General features: G+C 41.5%; 15 non-coding genes across 15 annotated transcripts; 13 read left to right on the forward strand and 2 right to left on the reverse strand.

Moving 5' to 3' along the window:
• The first annotated feature begins 745 nt into the window (after positions 1-745).
• On the forward strand, positions 746-817 carry trnap-agg. The gene has a single exon. It is a non-coding gene; the product is annotated as a tRNA-Pro (tRNA).
• A 1,159-nt stretch (positions 818-1,976) lies between these two features.
• Positions 1,977-2,048, forward strand: trnap-agg. The gene has a single exon. It is a non-coding gene; the product is annotated as a tRNA-Pro (tRNA).
• A 278-nt stretch (positions 2,049-2,326) lies between these two features.
• On the reverse strand, positions 2,327-2,398 carry trnag-ucc. Its single transcript has one exon. It is a non-coding gene; the product is annotated as a tRNA-Gly (tRNA).
• Positions 2,399-3,207: 809 nt separating this feature from the next.
• trnap-agg lies at positions 3,208-3,279 on the forward strand. Its single transcript has one exon. It is a non-coding gene; the product is annotated as a tRNA-Pro (tRNA).
• A 1,159-nt stretch (positions 3,280-4,438) lies between these two features.
• trnap-agg lies at positions 4,439-4,510 on the forward strand. The gene has a single exon. It is a non-coding gene; the product is annotated as a tRNA-Pro (tRNA).
• A 1,159-nt stretch (positions 4,511-5,669) lies between these two features.
• trnap-agg lies at positions 5,670-5,741 on the forward strand. The gene has a single exon. It is a non-coding gene; the product is annotated as a tRNA-Pro (tRNA).
• Positions 5,742-6,900: 1,159 nt separating this feature from the next.
• trnap-agg lies at positions 6,901-6,972 on the forward strand. Its single transcript has one exon. It is a non-coding gene; the product is annotated as a tRNA-Pro (tRNA).
• A 1,159-nt stretch (positions 6,973-8,131) lies between these two features.
• trnap-agg lies at positions 8,132-8,203 on the forward strand. The gene has a single exon. It is a non-coding gene; the product is annotated as a tRNA-Pro (tRNA).
• A 1,681-nt stretch (positions 8,204-9,884) lies between these two features.
• On the reverse strand, positions 9,885-9,956 carry trnag-ucc. Its single transcript has one exon. It is a non-coding gene; the product is annotated as a tRNA-Gly (tRNA).
• An 809-nt stretch (positions 9,957-10,765) lies between these two features.
• trnap-agg lies at positions 10,766-10,837 on the forward strand. Its single transcript has one exon. It is a non-coding gene; the product is annotated as a tRNA-Pro (tRNA).
• Positions 10,838-11,996: 1,159 nt separating this feature from the next.
• trnap-agg lies at positions 11,997-12,068 on the forward strand. The gene has a single exon. It is a non-coding gene; the product is annotated as a tRNA-Pro (tRNA).
• A 1,159-nt stretch (positions 12,069-13,227) lies between these two features.
• trnap-agg lies at positions 13,228-13,299 on the forward strand. Its single transcript has one exon. It is a non-coding gene; the product is annotated as a tRNA-Pro (tRNA).
• Positions 13,300-14,458: 1,159 nt separating this feature from the next.
• Positions 14,459-14,530, forward strand: trnap-agg. Its single transcript has one exon. It is a non-coding gene; the product is annotated as a tRNA-Pro (tRNA).
• A 1,159-nt stretch (positions 14,531-15,689) lies between these two features.
• Positions 15,690-15,761, forward strand: trnap-agg. Its single transcript has one exon. It is a non-coding gene; the product is annotated as a tRNA-Pro (tRNA).
• A 1,159-nt stretch (positions 15,762-16,920) lies between these two features.
• On the forward strand, positions 16,921-16,992 carry trnap-agg. Its single transcript has one exon. It is a non-coding gene; the product is annotated as a tRNA-Pro (tRNA).
• Positions 16,993-17,375: the final 383 nt, after the last annotated feature.

The following is a 17,375-nucleotide window of genomic DNA, read 5'->3' on the forward strand; positions in this document are numbered from 1 at the left end:
GTGATAATTCACTTTCACGGTTTAGGTGTATGATTATGGCTTAGGTTGCGAGAGGTCCCTGGTTGAAAAATCTATCATTTTAATCACTACAGGTTACCTTCAGATTAGTCCCGTGACACTTGTTGGGAACGTAGGGCAAAACGGAGAACATTGCGACAAGTGGGGTCACATTAGTTTGTAGCCCAAGATTTTGGATTCTACAAACAGAACTTGGCAACATAGACGGTTGTGACTTCAGACGAGTCTCCTGACACTTGTGGGGGATGTAGAGAAAAATTGAGAATACCACCATGTTCGTGAGGGTCTCCTCATTCCAGAGAGTGGTCATATGAATTTGTAGGTCAAACGGTTCGGAAGCTAGAGATGTTTTTGTGAGAAGACCGATTATAGGTATTGTCTCATGGTCTCATTTGACTCAAAATAAATGAGTTCCATTCTTTTGGAAGTCTTATTTTTTCATTTGTTTTTAAAAAAATGAATTGATCTCATTTTGCACTTTATTAATTTGTAAAAACTCGTCATCATTTTGCTGTCGCGACTGAACAAGACAGAATGTGAAAGACACAGCAGATGAACTACAGAAGATTTGAACTGAAGCATGGTCAAGATTTTGGAAGACTGTTATGCTCACAAGTAAAGCACAAAACACTCACATGATGTTCAATCGTTCCAAGCACCATGGACACGTCAATCGATATCTTCACTGTCATTGCTGCAGAAAGCAAAAAAATAACTTTTTGCGTAAGGCTCGTTGGTCTAGGGGTATGATTCTCGCTTAGGGTGCGAGAGGTCCCGGGTTCAAATCCCGGATGAGCCCTTTTGCAGATCCTTGAACAATCTCAGACAGGCAGATCTTGTCGGAATGCCGACTATCACCTCTTGGGCGCAGGACAAGGTGGCTGAATGGTTTTGGCGATAGGACTGCAAATCTATTTTGATATGCACTTGTTGGTTCAACGTCGCACAACATTTATTATTTTAGATAACCTGCAGAATGTAGGAGCAATTCTGACTTCCAAGTACAAGGATAATGATTCAAATGTAATACACTTGAAATGACATCCAGCCCCTAAAACAAATGAATTCCTCAGGCTCTGCATTGGCCGGGAATCAAACCCGAGTCAACTGCTTGGAAGGCAACTATGCTCACCACTATACCACCAATGCTATGTGCAGCTCAGTAGCAACATTGAGACATCGACTCATAATTTGACCGTCATTTTGGTGGAAAGTGATAATTCACTTTCACGGTTTAGGTGTATGATTATGGCTTAGGTTGCGAGAGGTCCCTGGTTGAAAAATCTATCATTTTAATCACTACAGGTTACCTTCAGATTAGTCCCGTGACACTTGTTGGGAACGTAGGGCAAAACGGAGAACATTGCGACAAGTGGGGTCACATTAGTTTGTAGCCCAAGATTTTGGATTCTACAAACAGAACTTGGCAACATAGACGGTTGTGACTTCAGACGAGTCTCCTGACACTTGTGGGGGATGTAGAGAAAAATTGAGAATACCACCATGTTCGTGAGGGTCTCCTCATTCCAGAGAGTGGTCATATGAATTTGTAGGTCAAACGGTTCGGAAGCTAGAGATGTTTTTGTGAGAAGACCGATTATAGGTATTGTCTCATGGTCTCATTTGACTCAAAATAAATGAGTTCCATTCTTTTGGAAGTCTTATTTTTTCATTTGTTTTTAAAAAAATGAATTGATCTCATTTTGCACTTTATTAATTTGTAAAAACTCGTCATCATTTTGCTGTCGCGACTGAACAAGACAGAATGTGAAAGACACAGCAGATGAACTACAGAAGATTTGAACTGAAGCATGGTCAAGATTTTGGAAGACTGTTATGCTCACAAGTAAAGCACAAAACACTCACATGATGTTCAATCGTTCCAAGCACCATGGACACGTCAATCGATATCTTCACTGTCATTGCTGCAGAAAGCAAAAAAATAACTTTTTGCGTAAGGCTCGTTGGTCTAGGGGTATGATTCTCGCTTAGGGTGCGAGAGGTCCCGGGTTCAAATCCCGGATGAGCCCTTTTGCAGATCCTTGAACAATCTCAGACAGGCAGATCTTGTCGGAATGCCGACTATCACCTCTTGGGCGCAGGACAAGGTGGCTGAATGGTTTTGGCGATAGGACTGCAAATCTATTTTGATATGCACTTGTTGGTTCAACGTCGCACAACATTTATTATTTTAGATAACCTGCAGAATGTAGGAGCAATTCTGACTTCCAAGTACAAGGATAATGATTCAAATGTAATACACTTGAAATGACATCCAGCCCCTAAAACAAATGAATTCCTCAGGCTCTGCATTGGCCGGGAATCGAACCCGGGTCAACTGCTTGGAAGGTAGCTATGCTCACCACTATACCACCAATGCTATGTGCAGGTCAGTAGCAACATTGAGACATCGACTCATAATTTGACCGTCATTTTGGTGGAAAGTGATAATTCACTTTCACGGTTTAGGTGTATGATTATGGCTTAGGTTGCGAGAGGTCCCTGGTTGAAAAATCTATCATTTTAATCACTACAGGTTACCTTCAGATTAGTCCCGTGACACTTGTTGGGAACGTAGGGCAAAACGGAGAACATTGCGACAAGTGGGGTCACATTAGTTTGTAGCCCAAGATTTTGGATTCTACAAACAGAACTTGGCAACATAGATGGTTGTGACTTCAGACGAGTCTCCTGACACTTGTGGGGGATGTAGAGAAAAATTGAGAATACCACCATGTTCGTGAGGGTCTCCTCATTCCAGAGAGTGGTCATATGAATTTGTAGGTCAAACGGTTCGGAAGCTAGAGATGTTTTTGTGAGAAGACCGATTATAGGTATTGTCTCATGGTCTCATTTGACTCAAAATAAATGAGTTCCATTCTTTTGGAAGTCTTATTTTTTCATTTGTTTTTAAAAAAATGAATTGATCTCATTTTGCACTTTATTAATTTGTAAAAACTCGTCATCATTTTGCTGTCGCGACTGAACAAGACAGAATGTGAAAGACACAGCAGATGAACTACAGAAGATTTGAACTGAAGCATGGTCAAGATTTTGGAAGACTGTTATGCTCACAAGTAAAGCACAAAACACTCACATGATGTTCAATCGTTCCAAGCACCATGGACACGTCAATCGATATCTTCACTGTCATTGCTGCAGAAAGCAAAAAAATAACTTTTTGCGTAAGGCTCGTTGGTCTAGGGGTATGATTCTCGCTTAGGGTGCGAGAGGTCCCGGGTTCAAATCCCGGATGAGCCCTTTTGCAGATCCTTGAACAATCTCAGACAGGCAGATCTTGTCGGAATGCCGACTATCACCTCTTGGGCGCAGGACAAGGTGGCTGAATGGTTTTGGCGATAGGACTGCAAATCTATTTTGATATGCACTTGTTGGTTCAACGTCGCACAACATTTATTATTTTAGATAACCTGCAGAATGTAGGAGCAATTCTGACTTCCAAGTACAAGGATAATGATTCAAATGTAATACACTTGAAATGACATCCAGCCCCTAAAACAAATGAATTCCTCAGGCTCTGCATTGGCCGGGAATCAAACCCGAGTCAACTGCTTGGAAGGCAACTATGCTCACCACTATACCACCAATGCTATGTCCAGCTCAGTAGCAACATTGAGACATCGACTCATAATTTGACCGTCATTTTGGTGGAAAGTGATAATTCACTTTCACGGTTTAGGTGTATGATTATGGCTTAGGTTGCGAGAGGTCCCTGGTTGAAAAATCTATCATTTTAATCACTACAGGTTACCTTCAGATTAGTCCCGTGACACTTGTTGGGAACGTAGGGCAAAACGGAGAACATTGCGACAAGTGGGGTCACATTAGTTTGTAGCCCAAGATTTTGGATTCTACAAACAGAACTTGGCAACATAGACGGTTGTGACTTCAGACGAGTCTCCTGACACTTGTGGGGGATGTAGAGAAAAATTGAGAATACCACCATGTTCGTGAGGGTCTCCTCATTCCAGAGAGTGGTCATATGAATTTGTAGGTCAAACGGTTCGGAAGCTAGAGATGTTTTTGTGAGAAGACCGATTATAGGTATTGTCTCATGGTCTCATTTGACTCAAAATAAATGAGTTCCATTCTTTTGGAAGTCTTATTTTTTCATTTGTTTTTAAAAAAATGAATTGATCTCATTTTGCACTTTATTAATTTGTAAAAACTCGTCATCATTTTGCTGTCGCGACTGAACAAGACAGAATGTGAAAGACACAGCAGATGAACTACAGAAGATTTGAACTGAAGCATGGTCAAGATTTTGGAAGACTGTTATGCTCACAAGTAAAGCACAAAACACTCACATGATGTTCAATCGTTCCAAGCACCATGGACACGTCAATCGATATCTTCACTGTCATTGCTGCAGAAAGCAAAAAAATAACTTTTTGCGTAAGGCTCGTTGGTCTAGGGGTATGATTCTCGCTTAGGGTGCGAGAGGTCCCGGGTTCAAATCCCGGATGAGCCCTTTTGCAGATCCTTGAACAATCTCAGACAGGCAGATCTTGTCGGAATGCCGACTATCACCTCTTGGGCGCAGGACAAGGTGGCTGAATGGTTTTGGCGATAGGACTGCAAATCTATTTTGATATGCACTTGTTGGTTCAACGTCGCACAACATTTATTATTTTAGATAACCTGCAGAATGTAGGAGCAATTCTGACTTCCAAGTACAAGGATAATGATTCAAATGTAATACACTTGAAATGACATCCAGCCCCTAAAACAAATGAATTCCTCAGGCTCTGCATTGGCCGGGAATCAAACCCGAGTCAACTGCTTGGAAGGCAACTATGCTCACCACTATACCACCAATGCTATGTCCAGCTCAGTAGCAACATTGAGACATCGACTCATAATTTGACCGTCATTTTGGTGGAAAGTGATAATTCACTTTCACGGTTTAGGTGTATGATTATGGCTTAGGTTGCGAGAGGTCCCTGGTTGAAAAATCTATCATTTTAATCACTACAGGTTACCTTCAGATTAGTCCCGTGACACTTGTTGGGAACGTAGGGCAAAACGGAGAACATTGCGACAAGTGGGGTCACATTAGTTTGTAGCCCAAGATTTTGGATTCTACAAACAGAACTTGGCAACATAGACGGTTGTGACTTCAGACGAGTCTCCTGACACTTGTGGGGGATGTAGAGAAAAATTGAGAATACCACCATGTTCGTGAGGGTCTCCTCATTCCAGAGAGTGGTCATATGAATTTGTAGGTCAAACGGTTCGGAAGCTAGAGATGTTTTTGTGAGAAGACCGATTATAGGTATTGTCTCATGGTCTCATTTGACTCAAAATAAATGAGTTCCATTCTTTTGGAAGTCTTATTTTTTCATTTGTTTTTAAAAAAATGAATTGATCTCATTTTGCACTTTATTAATTTGTAAAAACTCGTCATCATTTTGCTGTCGCGACTGAACAAGACAGAATGTGAAAGACACAGCAGATGAACTACAGAAGATTTGAACTGAAGCATGGTCAAGATTTTGGAAGACTGTTATGCTCACAAGTAAAGCACAAAACACTCACATGATGTTCAATCGTTCCAAGCACCATGGACACGTCAATCGATATCTTCACTGTCATTGCTGCAGAAAGCAAAAAAATAACTTTTTGCGTAAGGCTCGTTGGTCTAGGGGTATGATTCTCGCTTAGGGTGCGAGAGGTCCCGGGTTCAAATCCCGGATGAGCCCTTTTGCAGATCCTTGAACAATCTCAGACAGGCAGATCTTGTCGGAATGCCGACTATCACCTCTTGGGCGCAGGACAAGGTGGCTGAATGGTTTTGGCGATAGGACTGCAAATCTATTTTGATATGCACTTGTTGGTTCAACGTCGCACAACATTTATTATTTTAGATAACCTGCAGAATGTAGGAGCAATTCTGACTTCCAAGTACAAGGATAATGATTCAAATGTAATACACTTGAAATGACATCCAGCCCCTAAAACAAATGAATTCCTCAGGCTCTGCATTGGCCGGGAATCAAACCCGAGTCAACTGCTTGGAAGGCAACTATGCTCACCACTATACCACCAATGCTATGTCCAGCTCAGTAGCAACATTGAGACATCGACTCATAATTTGACCGTCATTTTGGTGGAAAGTGATAATTCACTTTCACGGTTTAGGTGTATGATTATGGCTTAGGTTGCGAGAGGTCCCTGGTTGAAAAATCTATCATTTTAATCACTACAGGTTACCTTCAGATTAGTCCCGTGACACTTGTTGGGAACGTAGGGCAAAACGGAGAACATTGCGACAAGTGGGGTCACATTAGTTTGTAGCCCAAGATTTTGGATTCTACAAACAGAACTTGGCAACATAGACGGTTGTGACTTCAGACGAGTCTCCTGACACTTGTGGGGGATGTAGAGAAAAATTGAGAATACCACCATGTTCGTGAGGGTCTCCTCATTCCAGAGAGTGGTCATATGAATTTGTAGGTCAAACGGTTCGGAAGCTAGAGATGTTTTTGTGAGAAGACCGATTATAGGTATTGTCTCATGGTCTCATTTGACTCAAAATAAATGAGTTCCATTCTTTTGGAAGTCTTATTTTTTCATTTGTTTTTAAAAAAATGAATTGATCTCATTTTGCACTTTATTAATTTGTAAAAACTCGTCATCATTTTGCTGTCGCGACTGAACAAGACAGAATGTGAAAGACACAGCAGATGAACTACAGAAGATTTGAACTGAAGCATGGTCAAGATTTTGGAAGACTGTTATGCTCACAAGTAAAGCACAAAACACTCACATGATGTTCAATCGTTCCAAGCACCATGGACACGTCAATCGATATCTTCACTGTCATTGCTGCAGAAAGCAAAAAAATAACTTTTTGCGTAAGGCTCGTTGGTCTAGGGGTATGATTCTCGCTTAGGGTGCGAGAGGTCCCGGGTTCAAATCCCGGATGAGCCCTTTTGCAGATCCTTGAACAATCTCAGACAGGCAGATCTTGTCGGAATGCCGACTATCACCTCTTGGGCGCAGGACAAGGTGGCTGAATGGTTTTGGCGATAGGACTGCAAATCTATTTTGATATGCACTTGTTGGTTCAACGTCGCACAACATTTATTATTTTAGATAACCTGCAGAATGTAGGAGCAATTCTGACTTCCAAGTACAAGGATAATGATTCAAATGTAATACACTTGAAATGACATCCAGCCCCTAAAACAAATGAATTCCTCAGGCTCTGCATTGGCCGGGAATCAAACCCGAGTCAACTGCTTGGAAGGCAACTATGCTCACCACTATACCACCAATGCTATGTCCAGCTCAGTAGCAACATTGAGACATCGACTCATAATTTGACCGTCATTTTGGTGGAAAGTGATAATTCACTTTCACGGTTTAGGTGTATGATTATGGCTTAGGTTGCGAGAGGTCCCTGGTTGAAAAATCTATCATTTTAATCACTACAGGTTACCTTCAGATTAGTCCCGTGACACTTGTTGGGAACGTAGGGCAAAACGGAGAACATTGCGACAAGTGGGGTCACATTAGTTTGTAGCCCAAGATTTTGGATTCTACAAACAGAACTTGGCAACATAGACGGTTGTGACTTCAGACGAGTCTCCTGACACTTGTGGGGGATGTAGAGAAAAATTGAGAATACCACCATGTTCGTGAGGGTCTCCTCATTCCAGAGAGTGGTCATATGAATTTGTAGGTCAAACGGTTCGGAAGCTAGAGATGTTTTTGTGAGAAGACCGATTATAGGTATTGTCTCATGGTCTCATTTGACTCAAAATAAATGAGTTCCATTCTTTTGGAAGTCTTATTTTTTCATTTGTTTTTAAAAAAATGAATTGATCTCATTTGGCACTTTATTAATTTGTAAAAACTCGTCATCATTTTGCTGTCGCGACTGAACAAGACAGAATGTGAAAGACACAGCAGATGAACTACAGAAGATTTGAACTGAAGCATGGTCAAGATTTTGGAAGACTGTTATGCTCACAAGTAAAGCACAAAACACTCACATGATGTTCAATCGTTCCAAGCACCATGGACACGTCAATCGATATCTTCACTGTCATTGCTGCAGAAAGCAAAAAAATAACTTTTTGCGTAAGGCTCGTTGGTCTAGGGGTATGATTCTCGCTTAGGGTGCGAGAGGTCCCGGGTTCAAATCCCGGATGAGCCCTTTTGCAGATCCTTGAACAATCTCAGACAGGCAGATCTTGTCGGAATGCCGACTATCACCTCTTGGGCGCAGGACAAGGTGGCTGAATGGTTTTGGCGATAGGACTGCAAATCTATTTTGATATGCACTTGTTGGTTCAACGTCGCACAACATTTATTATTTTAGATAACCTGCAGAATGTAGGAGCAATTCTGACTTCCAAGTACAAGGATAATGATTCAAATGTAATACACTTGAAATGACATCCAGCCCCTAAAACAAATGAATTCCTCAGGCTCTGCATTGGCCGGGAATCAAACCCGAGTCAACTGCTTGGAAGGCAACTATGCTCACCACTATACCACCAATGCTATGTGCAGCTCAGTAGCAACATTGAGACATCGACTCATAATTTGACCGTCATTTTGGTGGAACGTGATAATTCACTTTCACGGTTTAGGTGTATGATTATGGCTTAGGTTGCGAGAGGTCCCTGGTTGAAAAATCTATCATTTTAATCACTACAGGTTACCTTCAGATTAGTCCCGTGACACTTGTTGGGAACGTAGGGCAAAACGGAGAACATTGCGACAAGTGGGGTCACATTAGTTTGTAGCCCAAGATTTTGGATTCTACAAACAGAACTTGGCAACATAGACGGTTGTGACTTCAGACGAGTCTCCTGACACTTGTGGGGGATGTAGAGAAAAATTGAGAATACCACCATGTTCGTGAGGGTCTCCTCATTCCAGAGAGTGGTCATATGAATTTGTAGGTCAAACGGTTCGGAAGCTAGAGATGTTTTTGTGAGAAGACCGATTATAGGTATTGTCTCATGGTTTGACAAAAACCGATCTAGGTCCACCATCTTTCACTGCAGATATGGATGGGTAACATAAGCAGTTGTGGAGGATTGAGACGGATACGCCGAGTCTTAATCTCTCTAGTTGAAAACGGATCTATTTGAATGGGTATTTTCAAAATTAATTGACTTTGATTCACGTACCTTTGCGTCATTTGACTCAAAATAAATGAGTTCCATTCTTTTGGAAGTCTTATTTTTTCATTTGTTTTTAAAAAAATGAATTGATCTCATTTTGCACTTTATTAATTTGTAAAAACTCGTCATCATTTTGCTGTCGCGACTGAACAAGACAGAATGTGAAAGACACAGCAGATGAACTACAGAAGATTTGAACTGAAACATGGTCAAGATTTTGGAAGACTGTTATGCTCACAAGTAAAGCACAAAACACTCACATGATGTTCAATCGTTCCAAGCACCATGGACACGTCAATCGATATCTTCACTGTCATTGCTGCAGAAAGCAAAAAAATAACTTTTTGCATAAGGCTCGTTGGTCTAGGGGTATGATTCTCGCTTAGGGTGTGAGAGGTCCTGGGTTCAAATCCCGGATGAGCCCTTTTGCAGATCCTTGAACAATCTCAGACAGGCAGATCTTGTCGGAATGCCGACTATCACCTCTTGGGCGCAGGACAAGGTGGCTGAATGGTTTTGGCGATAGGACTGCAAATCTATTTTGATATGCACTTGTTGGTTCAACGTCGCACAACATTTATTATTTTAGATAACCTGCAGAATGTAGGAGCAATTCTGACTTCCAAGTACAAGGATAATGATTCAAATGTAATACACTTGAAATGACATCCAGCCCCTAAAACAAATGAATTCCTCAGGCTCTGCATTGGCCGGGAATCGAACCCGGGTCAACTGCTTGGAAGGCAGCTATGCTCACCACTATACCACCAATGCTATGTGCAGCTCAGTAGCAACATTGAGACATCGACTCATAATTTGACCGTCATTTTGGTGGAAAGTGATAATTCACTTTCACGGTTTAGGTGTATGATTATGGCTTAGGTTGCGAGAGGTCCCTGGTTGAAAAATCTATCATTTTAATCACTACAGGTTACCTTCAGATTAGTCCCGTGACACTTGTTGGGAACGTAGGGCAAAACGGAGAACATTGCGACAAGTGGGGTCACATTAGTTTGTAGCCCAAGATTTTGGATTCTACAAACAGAACTTGGCAACATAGACGGTTGTGACTTCAGACGAGTCTCCTGACACTTGTGGGGGATGTAGAGAAAAATTGAGAATACCACTATGTTCGTGAGGGTCTCCTCATTCCAGAGAGTGGTCATATGAATTTGTAGGTCAAACGGTTCGGAAGCTAGAGATGTTTTTGTGAGAAGACCGATTATAGGTATTGTCTCATGGTCTCATTTGACTCAAAATAAATGAGTTCCATTCTTTTGGAAGTCTTATTTTTTCATTTGTTTTTAAAAAAATGAATTGATCTCATTTTGCACTTTATTAATTTGTAAAAACTCGTCATCATTTTGCTGTCGCGACTGAACAAGACAGAATGTGAAAGACACAGCAGATGAACTACAGAAGATTTGAACTGAAGCATGGTCAAGATTTTGGAAGACTGTTATGCTCACAAGTAAAGCACAAAACACTCACATGATGTTCAATCGTTCCAAGCACCATGGACACGTCAATCGATATCTTCACTGTCATTGCTGCAGAAAGCAAAAAAATAACTTTTTGCGTAAGGCTCGTTGGTCTAGGGGTATGATTCTCGCTTAGGGTGCGAGACGTCCCGGGTTCAAATCCCGGATGAGCCCTTTTGCAGATCCTTGAACAATCTCAGACAGGCAGATCTTGTCGGAATGCCGACTATCACCTCTTGGGCGCAGGACAAGGTGGCTGAATGGTTTTGGCGATAGGACTGCAAATCTATTTTGATATGCACTTGTTGGTTCAACGTCGCACAACATTTATTATTTTAGATAACCTGCAGAATGTAGGAGCAATTCTGACTTCCAAGTACAAGGATAATGATTCAAATGTAATACACTTGAAATGACATCCAGCCCCTAAAACAAATGAATTCCTCAGGCTCTGCATTGGCCGGGAATCAAACCCGAGTCAACTGCTTGGAAGGCAACTATGCTCACCACTATACCACCAATGCTATGTGCAGCTCAGTAGCAACATTGAGACATCGACTCATAATTTGACCGTCATTTTGGTGGAAAGTGATAATTCACTTTCACGGTTTAGGTGTATGATTATGGCTTAGGTTGCGAGAGGTCCCTGGTTGAAAAATCTATCATTTTAATCACTACAGGTTACCTTCAGATTAGTCCCGTGACACTTGTTGGGAACGTAGGGCAAAACGGAGAACATTGCGACAAGTGGGGTCACATTAGTTTGTAGCCCAAGATTTTGGATTCTACAAACAGAACTTGGCAACATAGATGGTTGTGACTTCAGACGAGTCTCCTGACACTTGTGGGGGATGTAGAGAAAAATTGAGAATACCACCATGTTCGTGAGGGTCTCCTCATTCCAGAGAGTGGTCATATGAATTTGTAGGTCAAACGGTTCGGAAGCTAGAGATGTTTTTGTGAGAAGACCGATTATAGGTATTGTCTCATGGTCTCATTTGACTCAAAATAAATGAGTTCCATTCTTTTGGAAGTCTTATTTTTTCATTTGTTTTTAAAAAAATGAATTGATCTCATTTTGCACTTTATTAATTTGTAAAAACTCGTCATCATTTTGCTGTCGCGACTGAACAAGACAGAATGTGAAAGACACAGCAGATGAACTACAGAAGATTTGAACTGAAGCATGGTCAAGATTTTGGAAGACTGTTATGCTCACAAGTAAAGCACAAAACACTCACATGATGTTCAATCGTTCCAAGCACCATGGACACGTCAATCGATATCTTCACTGTCATTGCTGCAGAAAGCAAAAAAATAACTTTTTGCGTAAGGCTCGTTGGTCTAGGGGTATGATTCTCGCTTAGGGTGCGAGAGGTCCCGGGTTCAAATCCCGGATGAGCCCTTTTGCAGATCCTTGAACAATCTCAGACAGGCAGATCTTGTCGGAATGCCGACTATCACCTCTTGGGCGCAGGACAAGGTGGCTGAATGGTTTTGGCGATAGGACTGCAAATCTATTTTGATATGCACTTGTTGGTTCAACGTCGCACAACATTTATTATTTTAGATAACCTGCAGAATGTAGGAGCAATTCTGACTTCCAAGTACAAGGATAATGATTCAAATGTAATACACTTGAAATGACATCCAGCCCCTAAAACAAATGAATTCCTCAGGCTCTGCATTGGCCGGGAATCAAACCCGAGTCAACTGCTTGGAAGGCAACTATGCTCACCACTATACCACCAATGCTATGTGCAGCTCAGTAGCAACATTGAGACATCGACTCATAATTTGACCGTCATTTTGGTGGAAAGTGATAATTCACTTTCACGGTTTAGGTGTATGATTATGGCTTAGGTTGCGAGAGGTCCCTGGTTGAAAAATCTATCATTTTAATCACTACAGGTTACCTTCAGATTAGTCCCGTGACACTTGTTTGGAACGTAGGGCAAAACGGAGAACATTGCGACAAGTGGGGTCACATTAGTTTGTAGCCCAAGATTTTGGATTCTACAAACAGAACTTGGCAACATAGACGGTTGTGACTTCAGACGAGTCTCCTGACACTTGTGGGGGATGTAGAGAAAAATTGAGAATACCACCATGTTCGTGAGGGTCTCCTCATTCCAGAGAGTGGTCATATGAATTTGTAGGTCAAACGGTTCGGAAGCTAGAGATGTTTTTGTGAGAAGACCGATTATAGGTATTGTCTCATGGTCTCATTTGACTCAAAATAAATGAGTTCCATTCTTTTGGAAGTCTTATTTTTTCATTTGTTTTTAAAAAAATGAATTGATCTCATTTTGCACTTTATTAATTTGTAAAAACTCGTCATCATTTTGCTGTCGCGACTGAACAAGACAGAATGTGAAAGACACAGCAGATGAACTACAGAAGATTTGAACTGAAGCATGGTCAAGATTTTGGAAGACTGTTATGCTCACAAGTAAAGCACAAAACACTCACATGATGTTCAATCGTTCCAAGCACCATGGACACGTCAATCGATATCTTCACTGTCATTGCTGCAGAAAGCAAAAAAATAACTTTTTGCGTAAGGCTCGTTGGTCTAGGGGTATGATTCTCGCTTAGGGTGCGAGAGGTCCCGGGTTCAAATCCCGGATGAGCCCTTTTGCAGATCCTTGAACAATCTCAGACAGGCAGATCTTGTCGGAATGCCGACTATCACCTCTTGGGCGCAGGACAAGGTGGCTGAATGGTTTTGGCGATAGGACTGCAAATCTATTTTGATATGCACTTGTTGGTTCAACGTCGCACAACATTTATTATTTTAGATAACCTGCAGAATGTAGGAGCAATTCTGACTTCCAAGTACAAGGATAATGATTCAAATGTAATACACTTGAAATGACATCCAGCCCCTAAAACAAATGAATTCCTCAGGCTCTGCATTGGCCGGGAATCAAACCCGAGTCAACTGCTTGGAAGGCAACTATGCTCACCACTATACCACCAATGCTATGTGCAGCTCAGTAGCAACATTGAGACATCGACTCATAATTTGACCGTCATTTTGGTGGAAAGTGATAATTCACTTTCACGGTTTAGGTGTATGATTATGGCTTAGGTTGCGAGAGGTCCCTGGTTGAAAAATCTATCATTTTAATCACTACAGGTTACCTTCAGATTAGTCCCGTGACACTTGTTTGGAACGTAGGGCAAAACGGAGAACATTGCGACAAGTGGGGTCACATTAGTTTGTAGCCCAAGATTTTGGATTCTACAAACAGAACTTGGCAACATAGACGGTTGTGACTTCAGACGAGTCTCCTGACACTTGTGGGGGATGTAGAGAAAAATTGAGAATACCACCATGTTCGTGAGGGTCTCCTCATTCCAGAGAGTGGTCATATGAATTTGTAGGTCAAACGGTTCGGAAGCTAGAGATGTTTTTGTGAGAAGACCGATTATAGGTATTGTCTCATGGTCTCATTTGACTCAAAATAAATGAGTTCCATTCTTTTGGAAGTCTTATTTTTTCATTTGTTTTTAAAAAAATGAATTGATCTCATTTTGCACTTTATTAATTTGTAAAAACTCGTCATCATTTTGCTGTCGCGACTGAACAAGACAGAATGTGAAAGACACAGCAGATGAACTACAGAAGATTTGAACTGAAGCATGGTCAAGATTTTGGAAGACTGTTATGCTCACAAGTAAAGCACAAAACACTCACATGATGTTCAATCGTTCCAAGCACCATGGACACGTCAATCGATATCTTCACTGTCATTGCTGCAGAAAGCAAAAAAATAACTTTTTGCGTAAGGCTCGTTGGTCTAGGGGTATGATTCTCGCTTAGGGTGCGAGAGGTCCCGGGTTCAAATCCCGGATGAGCCCTTTTGCAGATCCTTGAACAATCTCAGACAGGCAGATCTTGTCGGAATGCCGACTATCACCTCTTGGGCGCAGGACAAGGTGGCTGAATGGTTTTGGCGATAGGACTGCAAATCTATTTTGATATGCACTTGTTGGTTCAACGTCGCACAACATTTATTATTTTAGATAACCTGCAGAATGTAGGAGCAATTCTGACTTCCAAGTACAAGGATAATGATTCAAATGTAATACACTTGAAATGACATCCAGCCCCTAAAACAAATGAATTCCTCAGGCTCTGCATTGGCCGGGAATCAAACCCGAGTCAACTGCTTGGAAGGAAACTATGCTCACCACTATACCACCAATGCTATGTGCAGCTCAGTAGCAACATTGAGACATCGACTCATAATTTGACCGTCATTTTGGTGGAAAGTGATAATTCACTTTCACGGTTTAGGTGTATGATTATGGCTTAGGTTGCGAGAGGTCCCTGGTTGAAAAATCTATCATTTTAATCACTACAGGTTACCTTCAGATTAGTCCCGTGACACTTGTTGGGAACGTAGGGCAAAACGGAGAACATTGCGACAAGTGGGGTCACATTAGTTTGTAGCCCAAGATTTTGGATTCTACAAACAGAACTTGGCAACATAGACGGTTGTGACTTCAGACGAGTCTCCTGACACTTGTGGGGGATGTAGAGAAAAATTGAGAATACCACCATGTTCGTGAGGGTCTCCTCATTCCAGAGAGTGGTCATATGAATTTGTAGGTCAAACGGTTCGGAAGCTAGAGATGTTTTTGTGAGAAGACCGATTATAGGTATTGTCTCATGGTCTCATTTGACTCAAAATAAATGAGTTCCATTCTTTTGGAAGTCTTATTTTTTCATTTGTTTTTAAAAAAATGAATTGATCTCATTTTGCACTTTATTAATTTGTAAAAACTCGTCATCATTTTGCTGTTGCGACTGAACAAGACAGAATGTGAAAGACACAGCAGATGAACTACAGAAGATTTGAACTGAAGCATGGTCAAGATTTTGGAAGACTGTTATGCTCACAAGTAAAGCACAAAACACTCACATGATGTTCAATCGTTCCAAGCACCATGGACACGTCAATCGATATCTTCACTGTCATTGCTGCAGAAAGCAAAAAAATAACTTTTTGCGTAAGGCTCGTTGGTCTAGGGGTATGATTCTCGCTTAGGGTGCGAGAGGTCCCGGGTTCAAATCCCGGATGAGCCCTTTTGCAGATCCTTGAACAATCTCAGACAGGCAGATCTTGTCGGAATGCCGACTATCACCTCTTGGGCGCAGGACAAGGTGGCTGAATGGTTTTGGCGATAGGACTGCAAATCTATTTTGATATGCACTTGTTGGTTCAACGTCGCACAACATTTATTATTTTAGATAACCTGCAGAATGTAGGAGCAATTCTGACTTCCAAGTACAAGGATAATGATTCAAATGTAATACACTTGAAATGACATCCAGCCCCTAAAACAAATGAATTCCTCAGGCTCTGCATTGGCCGGGAATCAAACCCGAGTCAACTGCTTGGAAGGCAACTATGCTCACCACTATACCACCAATGCTATGTGCAGCTCAGTAGCAACATTGAGACATCGACTCATAATTTGACCGTCATTTTGGTGGAAAGTGATAATTCACTTTCACGGTTTAGGTGTATGATTATGGCTTAGGTTGCGAGAGGTCCCTGGTTGAAAAATCTATCATTTTAATCACTACAGGTTACCTTCAGATTAGTCCCGTGACACTTGTTGGGAACGTAGGGCAAAACGGAGAACATTGCGACAAGTGGGGTCACATTAGTTTGTAGCCCAAGATTTTGGATTCTACAAACAGAACTTGGCAACATAGACGGTTGTGACTTCAGACGAGTCTCCTGACACTTGTGGGGGATGTAGAGAAAAATTGAGAATACCACCATGTTCGTGAGGGTCTCCTCATTCCAGAGAGTGGTCATATGAATTTGTAGGTCAAACGGTTCGGAAGCTAGAGATGTTTTTGTGAGAAGACCGATTATAGGTATTGTCTCATGGTCTCATTTGACTCAAAATAAATGAGTTCCATTCTTTTGGAAGTCTTATTTTTTCATTTGTTTTTAAAAAAATGAATTGATCTCATTTTGCACTTTATTAATTTGTAAAAACTCGTCATCATTTTGCTGTCGCGACTGAACAAGACAGAATGTGAAAGACACAGCAGATGAACTACAGAAGATTTGAACTGAAGCATGGTCAAGATTTTGGAAGACTGTTATGCTCACAAGTAAAGCACAAAACACTCACATGATGTTCAATCGTTCCAAGCACCATGGACACGTCAATCGATATCTTCACTGTCATTGCTGCAGAAAGCAAAAAAATAACTTTTTGCGTAAGGCTCGTTGGTCTAGGGGTATGATTCTCGCTTAGGGTGCGAGAGGTCCCGGGTTCAAATCCCGGATGAGCCCTTTTGCAGATCCTTGAACAATCTCAGACAGGCAGATCTTGTCGGAATGCCGACTATCACCTCTTGGGCGCAGGACAAGGTGGCTGAATGGTTTTGGCGATAGGACTGCAAATCTATTTTGATATGCACTTGTTGGTTCAACGTCGCACAACATTTATTATTTTAGATAACCTGCAGAATGTAGGAGCAATTCTGACTTCCAAGTACAAGGATAATGATTCAAATGTAATACACTTGAAATGACATCCAGCCCCTAAAACAAATGAATTCCTCAGGCTCTGCATTGGCCGGGAATCAAACCCGAGTCAACTGCTTGGAAGGCAACTATGCTCACCACTATACCACCAATGCTATGTGCAGCTCAGTAGCAACATTGAGACATCG

Source organism: Oncorhynchus mykiss, unplaced genomic scaffold (genome assembly GCF_013265735.2).
Source record: "Oncorhynchus mykiss isolate Arlee unplaced genomic scaffold, USDA_OmykA_1.1 un_scaffold_305, whole genome shotgun sequence".
In the NCBI taxonomy this organism is placed as follows: Eukaryota; Metazoa; Chordata; class Actinopteri; order Salmoniformes; family Salmonidae; genus Oncorhynchus; species Oncorhynchus mykiss.